The following is a 13725-nucleotide window of genomic DNA, read 5'->3' as shown; positions in this document are numbered from 1 at the left end:
ACACTAAGTGTCTTGGAACTTGCCAAACATAATTATGGAGTCCAAATTTGAACTCAGGTCTACACACATTCCACATTTTGGAGAAGCATATTATTTCTTTGCTTTCCTGAGCTGGGCATTTACAATGTGGCTACAGCAAAATGCCTGAAGTAATATATCAAACACCAACTCGTATATAAATTATAGATAGACGCAGAAGCCCTAAATGAATTATTTCTACTATTCTCTTCTAATAATTCAGTTAAGCAACTTGTCATATTTTCAACGAATGGAAAACCACTTTAAATTTTATTAATAGTTTCTTAATTATATAAAAGCATTAAATTCTGTGAACTAACTAAAGGAGGCATACAGCTTTACAACTTGACCAGAAAAGTTTATTCAGTCTAACGCCTTTCAGATAAAAAATCAAATTCATATTCTGAAAACCCTGATGACAGGAGGTATGCCCAGTTCTTATTCATTTAATAAACATGTCACTCTTCTCAGTGAGGGGTGGTTTTCTATCCTAAGAAATTATATCTAGTTAAAGCCTAGGCCTTTGCATAACTCAACAGTGAGCTCTGAGTCTTCTGCCCATCCTGGAGCCCAGGATGCCAAAACACAAAGTGGACCAGAGAAAGCCCCAGGGCACAGTGCTTACAGCCCCATCAGGAGCTGGGGAAGCTGGATGCCAGTGTCAGAGACAAGTATGACCTAAAGAATAATGAAGACTTTTAGTTTCTACTATGGGTGAATCTCCAACTGTGTACATCTGGAGAAAAGAGGAGTTATTTTAAATTGGAGAGAAAACTACCCTGCAGTACATGGATTTCCATTAAAAATTCCTTCTATCCTTTTTTTTTCAATGTCCGTTTTGCGTGTTTGTGTCTGTTTGTATCTGTTTGTTTGGAAAGGTAATTTTGTAGAGCACTTTCCTCCCACAGAAACCTTCCCTGCAGGAAGGAGGGGAACACTCAAGAGACTCAGGAAGTAAACAAACTTTACAGGTCTGGAAAAGCTGAAGCTTAGAAGCTTCACAAGGCTAGGGCAGCAGAAAACAGCTGCTAGGGAGAACACGCTGGTCAGCTGAATCACCTGTAGGAGACTCTCCAGTCTGCACGTTGCTCAAACAGCTCCAGGGTTGAAGCTTTTTTGAGTCATCATCCTTTTGGGGTGGATTTTTCAAGGGATGCGGCTGCTTTTGATTTATAGCTGCTCCTGTAAGTAATCCCTCACCCATACACCTATAAATAACCCTAATAAATTCATTGGGTCAGTAATTTGGACTTAGAATCATTACTTTGGTCTGTCAGGAGTTCTCAATGTAGAGTGAGTTGACACGTGTCCTATCTCCCTAGGAAATATCATGTAACACTTGTTTATTATGCTGTTCTTGTTTGGATTTTGTGGGGCTAGGTCCTCAAATTTACAATTCCCCTACCTGGGGAGGGTTCCTGTTGCAGGGATCTAGGTGTGTGGTTCCATGCCTGGCACCTGCCTTTGGAAAGTAACCTTGGACCAGGAGTCTTTCTGAGCCCCATTCTCTTGATTCATCGTGTTAGGTCTAAGGGCCTAATTCAGGGTGCAGTTCACAACAGATACACAATGAATTTCAGCTGAAGTTAGAATAAGGCCACACAGACTCTTAACACAGCTTCCATGGCACGAGGGCTGAATGAATACAGTACATGCCACATTCTAAATAGAGGTAGCTGTGGTAATGTCCCTGATGGGTGGTGGAAACTGGCTCAAGGGGAAACCGAGGCAATGTGGTAGCAGGAATAGGGCCACACTGAGATGTTGTTCCCTGGGTCAGACCTGAAGGCCCAGTAAACCAGGCAAAGTGACCTGGTTCATCTCGGCAACCAAAAGACAATGCTGACTGCATTGAATTTACTCCCAAATGAGTCAGGAGGTGGTGGGGTGGGGGTGGGGGGTGATCCAAGAAAATATGTGAAGGAGTGGAAAAACATAGGCAACTAATGGATAGTGTAAAATTTTAATTTAAAAATTCTTTCCTCTGGATGTTTTGTTGACTTTGTGGACCTGCTGTGACTGGTTGATCCTCCCATGGAAACACTCCTGGCTTTATTCTCCAAGCTTGGATGCCTCTAAATGCCATTGTTAGAAACCCTAGGGAGTGGCTGAAGCTCGAAGTGGCTGGTAAACTAGTTTCACATCTCTGAAGGGCAGGGAAAGAATGCGTTTAATGTCATGGTAAGTCCTGAACTTATGGTTTTATACAGGTTACTACTGAAGGGAAATTAAATGAGGTGGCTCCTACATTACTTACTTTTCTCCCTGAGGTAACAACATACCTGACAAAAGCAACTTCAGGAAGGAAGGTTTAGTTTAGTTCACTGCTTAAGGATACAGACCATCATGGCACAGAAGTTGAAGCAGCAAGAGTGTGAGACAGCTGGTCACGCTGTGTCTGCTGTCAGGAGGCAGAGCCAGACAAACGGTGTGCTGCTCAGCTCCCTTGCTTTGTTCTAGTCCATTCAAACCTCCAGCCCATGGGATGGTACTATTGTCCTCCCACACCATGTCACTTAATTCAGTCAAGATAATTTCTCATGGAGATGACCAAAGGCCTATCTCTTTGATGATTCTAGATCTTGTCAAGCTGACAATAGGAACAATCATGACCCTTTACAGTCTTCTGGAAAAAAGCTGTCTTAAAAACTAGTCTATGGGGGACTGGAGAGATGGCTCAGCAGTTAAGAACACTGGCTGTTCTTGCAGAAGACCCGGGTTCGAATCCCAGCACCCACATGGTAGCTAACAACTGTCTGTAACTCCAGTTCCAGGGGATCTGACAGCCTCATCAGGCATTGCACGACACGGGTGCACTTACCTACATGCACACAATACACTCATATACACAAAACAAAAATAATAAAATATTAAAAAAAAAAAACTAGTCTATGGGTCAGCCCTACATTGCAAGATGCAAATTGGAGCACCCTTGCAGAAAAAGGTGGCAAGCTTCATGGATGCCGTTTCCCAAGGCATTTGTCACTAGGCATTAGGTGATAGAAAATTAAATCCAATTCAACCCTGTAGGGAATGACTCAGGAAGGAAACAAACTGCAAAGACGCACTCTCGTGCTCATATACCATTTATACCAAGTCTACAAGGAACTCAGGATATTTTTAAAATGAAGCTCAGGAAGGTTCAACGGTTGCTTAGAATAGAAAACTAAACTTGGCAGAGCTCTGAGGTTGTCTTACTCCTAAGTCAACTATGATACAGTGATTAGAACAAAAGTTAAAACAGAAAACTTAAACAAAACAATATCCTATCCATTAAGTGAAGCTGTTTAAAAAAGTAGGTCCTGCACCATGGGCATAAGGATAGCACTAATTGGACTCAGTATGTAATTTTTTTAAAGAGGACATGAAGTTGGAAGGCGGGATGTGGTGCATCCCAGAGGAGCTCAAAGGAAGAAGAGCAAGTAGATATGATTTTAAAAATGCTGTATCCATATGTAAAATTCTCAAGGAATAAATAAAAATGTTGCATTAAAAAATAAACTGCCAGGCGTGGTGGCATACGCCTTTACTTCCAGCACTCGGGAGGCAGAGGCAGGTGGATCTCTGTGAGTTCAAGGCCAGCCTGGTCTACATAGTGAGTTCCAGGACAGCTGGGGCTACAGGGAGACCCTGTCTCAAAAAGACCAAAAAAAAATAAATAAATAAATAAATAAATAAATAAATAAAAATAAACTAGCTCCACCATCATGTAAAATGGGGTCCAGATAGCTAATCTAAAAACAAGATCTCCCTTAACATTTCATTTCTTGAGAGAAATTTTTAGGGATAATTTATGTATTCTTACATATGATTGCATCAGAGTTGGTTATTTGACTTTGAAGTCCACACAAATGTTGCTGAAACACTGTAGAGAGAGACAGACCATTACAAGATGTTGATGAGCACAAAGATCAATGTTAAAAACAACCACCACTCAGAGGACTATTTCCAAAGCACACTGATCAGGCTGCCTAAAATCTGAATAAAGTGCTTTCTGCATGATTAATATACACAGTGAGGCACTTTCATATATTTTGGTCATTTCGTAGGATGATTTTTTGTAAAATTTAAATCACTTATTACTTCTGCTTGAACACCAGCTTTGCTACTATTTTTCAAACAACGTTGTTTATTTTCTTCTTATATTCTGAGGATGCTAAAAGGAGGAAGTTTATAGAACAAAATAACAATAATAGTGACCCTAAGACGTCTAGCAGGCATTCCGTTATCTTCATTTTATTTGTTCTCATATGGGCCACACCAGAGTCTGCCTGCCTACTTTCATTAAAGAGTCCATGAAAGTAAAGACCATGTGTTATTGGAGTGTGTGATATCAGAGTATGTAGCACACTGTGTCTATATGACGTGAACTCAGCAAACAATAGTTACTCTAGTGAAATTCAAGCCTAGTGTACTCAAGTTTAGAATATAGGGATGGATACACAGTCATTTCCACATAAAATAATTAAAATAAAACTAGGGCTAAATGCAAATTTACATGTGCATTGATCAAAAGCCTTAATTGTCTATTATACTTTACAAGTTGTTATAAATCCCATCACTAGAGTAGCAGAGATTAAATCGCAGTCTTCTACACTGATAGTTCTTACAACCTCATAAAGACAAAACAAGTTGGACACCAAACAAGAATTCAACAACATTAAGCACAAATACGAAGATAACGTGGACTAAGGTGACAGATAGTACTTGGGTGGGGTGGACTGTTATCATTTTCAGGGTATGCAGATATTCCTTTAATATACACAGGAAGAAAACATGAATTGTTTCAGGCTTCTTAAAATCCCTGAGGCTCAGGGGCCAGCCAGCCTAGCCTACCTGCCAAAGGTACTGAGCCAGTGAGAGACCCTGTCTTAAAAACCAAGGTGACTAGCACCTGAGGAAGAACCCCTGAAGCTGTCCTCTGGCCTCCACAAGCAAACCCCACCCCCAACATACAAAACTTCAGAAATAAAAAATATCACAGCTTCGTAAGATACAAAATATGTCTCTATTTTTTATTTGCATATATTAATTCCACAAAGTATATGCAATTACCACAGTAGATGCTAAAGCCATAAGTAAATACCAAGGGCATGATTTTTACTTAAAGTTTTTACAAAAGAATCTAAGTGAACATGCAATATTTATTTTTAGAGGAAAGCATAATATTTACCCACCAGAAGCTTTATAAATTTAAAATGCCCAAGTCTATCTATGGAAACATGCTTTAACCTGCTCTACTCCCTTTTACCTACATAAATTAGGATATAAAAATAAACCCTATGCCTTATCAGATCTTTTGCTGATAAAATCAGCATGCTAAATGTTGAAATAATCTGGAAAAGATGCTCTACTTATTCACTAAAAGAATCATCACAAAAGCCAATGGGAAAGTCTTTAACTAATTACTTCTTTTGTCTTTGTTTTTCCCCATACTGAGATTGAACCCGGAGCCTCAGACATACTAAGTAAGCACTCTATCACCAAGCTATATGCCCAGGATTTTTGCAGCTTTTCTTTTGGCAGTCTCCCTAAATTGCCCAGGGTAGCCTTGAACTCACTCTACAGCCCAAGCAGGCCTTGAACTTGTAATCCTCCTGCCTTAGTTTTAAGAACAGCTGGGATTATAGTCCTAAACCACCGGCTCTGGCTTACACTCTATTTCTTTTCTTTTTAAAAATATTTTATTTACTATTTTTATGTGAATACGTGTATTGCCTGCATGTAGGTAAGTGCGCCTATGTTGTGCAATGCCCCCAGAGGACAGAAGAGGCTGTCAGATCCCCTGGAACTGGAGTTACGGACAGTTGTTAGCTGCCATGTGGATGCTGGGACTTGAACCCAGGTCTTCTGCAAGAACAGTCAAGTGTTCTTAACCGCTGCACTCTCTCTCCAGCACCTCTATTTTTCTTAAAAAAAAAAGACTTGATTATTTTTGTGTATTTATGTGTGTGTCTGTGTGTGCAAATGCCCTTGGAAGCCAGAAGAGACTATCAGATTCCCCTGAATATGGAGTTACAGGAGATTGTGAGTCATCTGATGTGGGGACTTGGACCTGAACTCAGGTCCGTTACAAGAGCAGCAAGCACTCTTAACCACTGAACCATCTCCCAAGCTCCTACACTTATTTCTTGACCATTTAACCATCAACTTTATATCCCCCAAATGACCTATGGGCAGTAGGTGCTTCGGGAGAAGTTTGCTATATTGCCTTCTGTTTAGATTTATGCTAGGGGCTTTCCCCCACTGCTCATCACTGTATTCTGCATCATCCAGTAATTGCTGGGCTTGTCTGTATGATGTGTTGGGCCAATGGAATGTGACAGAGGTGACAATGTGCCACATCCATGTTAACACTTGCTGTCCAGTAATGCTGTCATTTACCCTGGGAGGACCATTCCAGGGCCACTATTCTGCAGCTTTACTACACATGACAGGCTTGCTCTCCTGAAACTGCCCGAGTCTGCTGCCCAGGCCCAATGAGGCTCAGAATGACCAAACCACAGCCAGACTACAGATATGTGCCATGATTAGGTTTGTTTATCTTTATAGCCACTGTTACCTGTCAAAAACCAATGATGACTATCTTTACAAGGCTAACTGCATAGTATTAGTTGAATCAAACCTCATCTTCTTGAAATTTGCCTGTTCTAAATGAGCAATATGTAATTTTCTTTGGGTACATTTCAGAAAAAAGGAACCAGAACTTTTTTCAATAAAGGATTAAAGAAAAACTGTCACAAGCAGACATTCTATAACTAATCTAATTTCCAGAAGTAAATCTTAATACAATAAAGTATATTTAAAAAAAATAACTTCAAGTGGCAATGGTGTAACCTCAATCATTCCCATTATTTTCCAAGGAGTCCTCCAAGTGAACTGAAGGCAATACACCTCCCGAAATGTCTGATATTCTCTAGCACATCCCCCCACTATCTTTCAGTTGTACTTAAGAGGATTCTCTCCAAAACTCACAAGCATAAGACACTGTTAGGGGAGCGGTGTAAATTGGTAAACTTTTAACTAAAAAAAGTACAAATTATGGGGCAAGAGAGATGGCTCAGCGGTTAAGAGCACTGGCTGCTCTTGTAGAAGACCTGGGTTCAGTTCCCAGTACCCACATGGCACCTTATGACCATCTGTTAACTCCAGTTCCAGGAGATTCCGATGCCCTATTCTGATCTCCATAGAAATTCCATGACATTGGTGCACATGCAGGCAATATACTCATACACATAAAATAAAAAATAACATTTTTAAAAGTACAGATTATTACTTTTAGGGGCTGGAATATGGCTTAGTGGATAAGAGTGCTTTCTATGCATGCTTGAGGAACTGAGTTTGGATCCCAGCATTCATATAAAAGCTGGATGTGGCCAATGGCTTGCATGTAACCCCAGGTTGGTGGAGAGTGTAGACAGGAAGATTATTGGGGCTTCCTGTCCAGAAGCTTAGCTCTAGATTCAGGCCCTGTCTCAAAGGCATAAGGCAGTGGAAAGGAGAACACCAAATATCCTCCTCTGTGTACACACATGTACACACACACACACACACACACACAGAGCTCATACAAACACACAAAGTATAGATTATTACTTTTAAACACTAAATCTTTTAGGGGGTCTGCCTCAAATAAGACATGAAACATCATCCATGGAGTCTGTGTATTTAAGATCTTTCCATTTGATGTTCCTTAGTTACATGGAACATTATTTTTTAAAGACGTTAAGTGGGGGATGGGTGTGGTGGCACATGCCTTTAATCCCAGTATTTGGGAGACCGAGGCAGGAAGATCCCTGTGAGTTCAAGGCCAACCTGATCTACACAGTGTGTACCAGGTCAGTCTCAAAAAAAAAAAAAAAAAAAAAAAAAAAAAAAAAAAAAAAAAAAAGAGGGTGGGGAGGAGAAAGTTCTTCAATGGGTTTTGTCAGTTTTGCTGACATGAATATCTTCTTAGTGTTTTTTTCATAAGTTAAGCTTCTTTATCCTAACACCAATTCAACAAGTTACAGATGTAACATGAACGAGCTTTTATAGATCAACTCTAGGGACACTGTTACCCTTTCAGCTCTTTCTATAAATAAGGCAAAAGCAGACGATGGAGCCTTAATGAATAATAGCAAATTGCTGAGTATGAGCCGCCGAAGACCACTGTCCTTTAGTCACTGCTTCGTTAAAATTACACAGAACAATTTTTTTAAAATACAGAATTTAGCTTAGACACCATCCTATGGCTGTTTCAACCACCCACCACCTATTTCTGTGCTTCAAATGCTCGGACATACCCAGAATTCTCCTTGCCACAGGAAATATTTCTAAACCTGGATTTTTTTTTTTTTTTTTTTTTATTTATTTAAGGAAACTAGTAAAGGAGAATAGTTGAGTCTTTTGTAACCCGTGTGTGTGCGTGCATGCGTAGAAGCAAACGTGTGTGTGAGAGGGTAACTGTGGAGGCAGAGCACAGCTTTGGGCATGGCTTGGGAGGGAGGGAGAAAATTTATTTATTTATTTATTTATTTATTTGGACAGGGTCTCTCACTAGCCTAGAACTTGCCATTTGGTCTATGCCAGCTGGTCAGTGAACCTCAGAGATCCACCTGTCTTTTCCTCCCCAGTTTTGAGATTATAATTTTTGGTACATGGGTTCTGGAGGATTGAACTTAGGTCCTCTTTACCAACTAAGTCATCTCTCCAACCTTTTAATCTCAATTTTAAAAAACAAACCATTTTTACTCTACACATGATAAAAATTCATGTACAAAATGAGTTACGATTAATGACAGATAGAGAATGGGCAGTCACAAAGACAGTTTACCGCTTAGGCTGAACAGTGCCACAGATGGCTGTTTGGAGTATTTAAGTTTTGATTGTTTTTATTCCTTTCATGTTTAAAATCTGTACTAGCAGTAGACCAGTACTTCCATATACAATACATGAAGATAGACATTACTCATCATCAAAGAACAATAACATAGTTTTGCAGAAGTGATCCCTGGGATATAGTGTCTTACACAGAACGGTAACCAATCACATGAAGACACTGTTGGTCTTTTTACAAGGTAAAAAGAATAAGAATACTCATGTCAGCACCAACTGGTATCATGCAAATATAAGCAACGGCAGAATGGATAAAGTGTGATAGGCCCACACAATGGCATACCAATAGAAACCAAGCGACTATAACTACCTACGATTTGGGTTGGGCCTATCAATGTAAGAAAGATGAGCCAGACACAGGATCATGGGAAAATGTCATTTGGTTGCATTTATGTAAAACATAAAAATCAGTTAAGTCATTCCATCTCTTTGAGGCTCATCTCTTCACTAATAAAGAAGTTATTCACAATCCAGGGCAGTCACAAAAATGCCCAAAGCAATCACGCTCTTTGAGGCTCATCTCTTCACTAATAAAGAAGTTATTCACAATCCAGGGCTTCAGTTACAGGTTCCTGAAGAGGCCCAGGCAGTCACAAAAATGCCCAAAGCAATCACAGGAAGAATTTTGGCCAAGCAAAGCCCACATGTTCCAGTCCAAGCAGACAGACGGCCACTTACGACACAGTAGCACAGACCCAATGCTACGAGGAACGTGGGGCTTTTCCAATGAAGTTCAAAATTCAGATGTTCATGTTAAAACATCTTTCTTTTTCTATGAAGAGGCTACTGTAAAGTATCAGAGCACTGTAGGGGCCAAACCAAAATGCACCATATGCACTGGTATTCGCAGCCTGGGTTCTAACAACTTTACTTGTTCTATCAATCTGATTTATTTAAATGATAGGACTTCTACATCTGGAAGTTCAAAAGCACAGCTGGATAGTCATCTGAGGGTGAGCTTCAAAGCACATCTGTGAAGTCAAGGTGAAGTTGACGATGCTGACAGACTGTAGTGGATATCAGCAGGACCTGAGCAGGAGGTACTCTCTGTCTACATACCAGGACAGAGAGAAGTCTGAAAAGGAACTGAGGGGAAGGAAGGCACTGTCTTAATCTACGACTCTGGGTCAAGGAGAATGTGCTCGAGATAGAAGGAAAGGTTGGTGAAGCCGGATTCCCCACAGGGGACTCTTGCCCTTCCTGCCATGGGACTCAGTTCTCAGGTAGCCTACCTGTGTCTTCAGGACCTGTGGGACCCCCAGAAGGAGCGACGGAAACGAACAAGATACCGACAGTGGATTTACCGACAGTAAATCACCCCCGCAGCGAGGGTGGCCATCAGCACCATCCACAAATACAGCCAACAGAGACAGAAAGGGGTTGGGGGTGGCAAGGCAGCTCTAAGGACATCAGCTCTTAAAGTTAGTCCAGGTAAGTCATCTCACCATGTAGCCCAGGCTACTCACAATCGTCCAGCCTCAGCCTCCTGAGTGTTGGGAATCACAGGTGTTCCATCATGCCTGGTGTTCAGAATAGTCTTAACCCTAGCAGAATCTGGGAGGTGCAACATGCTCTCAGAGGACAGAAAGCTAGGGATCCATTCTGTTTTGTGAAAGCTTCATTTTTAGTTTCAGGATGAGGAAAGTTTGCCTCAGAATTATACCAGTATACCAGTATACCTGAATTATAAATTAAGCAGTTTACACATCACTCTCAAATGCATCAGTGTCTTGCTGTGAGTTTTCAGTTTTTCTAAAGTTAAATAGTAACAATATCAAGGGTTGTTTTCAGATCAAGTAACATCATGGATGTAATTTGAAAGTATAAAATTGTAATGAAATTTCAAGGCTGCTATTATGATTTATCAAACATTTACTGATCCATGCTAAGCATTCAGTTTGGGAATTAGTGACTGTTCTATTGTTGAGATAAAATACCATGATTAAAATCAATTTGTGCAAGAAAGAGCTTATTTTGGCTTACTGATTCAGAGGGATAGAGTCCATCATGGTGGGGGAGGCATGGCATCAGGTGGCTGGAGCAGAAAGCTAACAGATCACGTCTTTAATCACAGGGCACCAAACAGAGAGGGGGAACTAGAAGTGAGCAAGGCTGTCAACATTCAAAGCCTGCCCCCAAGTAACCTATTTCCTTGAGCAGTTCTACCTCTCCTAAAGGGTTCATGACCTTCCCAAGCAGTACCACCAACTGGAGACCAAGTGTTCAAATACTGAAGCCCGTGGGGGACATTCTCTTTAAACCACTGCATCATGTAAGTTTCTAGTCAAGACTCATTTAATTGGGTGGCAGGGAATGGTAGTTAAGTGGTTAAAGCTTTGGGGAAATAACAGCAAATGCTGACCACTATTACAAACTCGGCTCCAGGTAGCCGTGACTGCAGGGTTCCTAGGCTAGAAAGAGTGGAGGTCAGCTTCTAACAGGTACTTGAAAAGACCTCAGAGGGAGGAATGCACCCTAAGCAGTGGACTGTAACTCTTTTCAGGTCACCGGTGCTTTCAGTACATGATTAAAGCTCTGGCTTCTGTATAAGACAAAAATGCCTATAGAGAATTGACACTCATTTTCAGGAGGTCCATGGACTCCCACAGACTCCAAGTTGAAAATATCACCTTTGAGGAAGAGAAAGCTACAGACCAGATGTTCATGGTGGTCGTAGGCAATGAGTTGCTTTGAAATAGGAGGCAGTTTTGAGAACATCTGGAGGTCAAGGGTAGGAACAAGACAGACACCTTATAAAGGCTCAACCCCTATTCACAGTTCCATTATGGCGGGACCCTCGGGTGACTTGAATTCTTGGAACTTACATACAGGACCCCACATGCATTCACAAATGCCATCATTTCAGCCAGCTAATTGCTACTGCCTCCTTGGGCACTCCCAACAAAGGAGAGCATCCTATAACTTAAGCCAGATGGACCTCAGCCAAATTCAGAGGGAAAAAGAAAAAGAAACATACAATATATCAGTCTGACTAAAAGCAACACCACATTATCCCCCATACAACATTACAGAACATGTAGGGAATGTTCCACATTTTGACTTTTGGAGCAGAGAACAGAAAAAAAAGATCACATACCCAGAGGAGCTTCAGGTATCTGTGTGACTACAAGTCCAAGACTATAGAGCCACCTGAAGCAGCAGCTGGTATAACAGGACCAGTCTGATACACGCATTGCCCCAGGGTGGGGGGAGAATGGCTGGTTCTACAGAAATTCATCAGCAACTCCTCACTGAATTCCCCTTGAGTCTGGAATGGAATATGGCTACAAATAAATTCTGACAAAATACAGTCTATTCACTTCTCCAACACAATCTCAAGAAGTGTGTGTGTGTGTGTGTGTGTGTGTGTGTGTACATGCTCATGTGTGCATACACCTAGAAGTCAGAGATGGACGTCTTCTTTGATAGTTCTTTACATTCTTTTTGATAATTTGGGCCTCTCACTGAACCTGGAGTCCTCCAGTTGGGTAGACTAGCTGGCTAGGAAGCCCCAGGGATTCTCCTATATCTACTTACTCAGGGATTACAGGCATCTTTCACTGTGACTTTAACATAAATGCTGGGGATTGGAAGTCCAGGTCCTCATATTTGCACAGCAAGCGCTTTACCTTTAAGCCATCCCCAGCCCTGAAATATACCTTAATATTTATGAAAATGCTATAATGAAACCCATTACTTTGAGTGATTATTTTAAAATTAATACAAAAATACATTATAGATAGAGGACATATTAGATAATAACCTGGAAAGAACAGATACTATACTTCATCTGGGCCAAAAGGCAGAGAGAATAAAAAATATATTTTCGAAAGTTCAACAGAGGTCAGATGGAAAATACTCTTACCTCATATATATCTAATTACTCAAATATGTTTAGGAGAACAAGGAAAACCTACCAACTTGGAAATATAACTATTCAGAACCCATTGAATGACTTTTTCATAATATGCCTTCACAGTGCACTTTTGACTTTATTAATATTAAATATGACTTGATAGCAAAATTTGAAACTTGGCTTTCAAAGTAGGGGTGAATGAACAAATTGAAATTACCAGTCATGCAATTAATGCTCTTTCTTTATGTCAAATGTATCTTTCTAAGACCAACAAAATTCTGTAATGATCTTCTATCAACTAAGCTCTTCACCAAGGACTGCAATTACAAAGCCAGAAACAGGAGAAAATGTCCCATGAGCACACTGCCTTCCTCTCTGCTGCCAAAGTGCTCCAGTCACCTGAGGAGAGGGAAATGTTCACTCACAGCATCGACATGTTTGGGAGCTCACCAAGGAAGAAAAGCCTATATTCCCTGACAGCCCAGGGCTGTGTTTATACCTGAAGCAATCATATAGACTTTTAACTTGCCATGTGGTTTAAGTACTACATAATCATCCTCTAAAATGCCATTTCTTTTTTTTATTTTAAAACTATTTTGGATTAATTTATTTTTTAAATTTTTTATTATTTTTATTTTTTATTTATTTTTTAATCATTTTAAAAATTTTTTAATAACTACATGATTAGAAGAAGCATTTTATTACAGCATTAACATATTCAGTAACACACTCCAGAGCAAGATCCCATCTGTTTCACAAGTGGCTGTAAGTTTCTAGGCTTACAGTTGAATTAATAGTTATACAATATTGAACTCACTAAAAGTATAACCCTGTAAGACATAAAACTGAATGAGTTTTTAACCTTTACAAAAGATCTCCATTTCATTTTAGAATGTATTTTTCCTTGCAGAAAAACTAATTGTTTTGTTACTAACACTGAGATGTTGGCACATGCATCTGTAATCTGTGTGTAT

At 40.2% G+C, this 13725-nt stretch overlaps 1 protein-coding gene across 3 annotated transcripts in view; it reads right to left on the bottom strand.

Annotated features, from left to right (window-relative positions):
• Golim4 (golgi integral membrane protein 4) overlaps positions 1 to 13725 on the bottom strand; it is a gene marked incomplete at its 3' end in the record, with an annotated part of 87716 nt that overhangs the window by 60048 nt on the left and 13943 nt on the right.

The sequence above is a fragment of the Nannospalax galili genome, unplaced genomic scaffold (assembly GCF_000622305.1).
Source record: "Nannospalax galili isolate Female #2095 unplaced genomic scaffold, S.galili_v1.0 scaffold33, whole genome shotgun sequence".
In the NCBI taxonomy this organism is placed as follows: domain Eukaryota; kingdom Metazoa; phylum Chordata; class Mammalia; order Rodentia; family Spalacidae; genus Nannospalax; species Nannospalax galili.
Note: the sequence above shows the minus strand (reverse complement) of the source record. Positions and strands in the feature narration are given on the sequence as shown.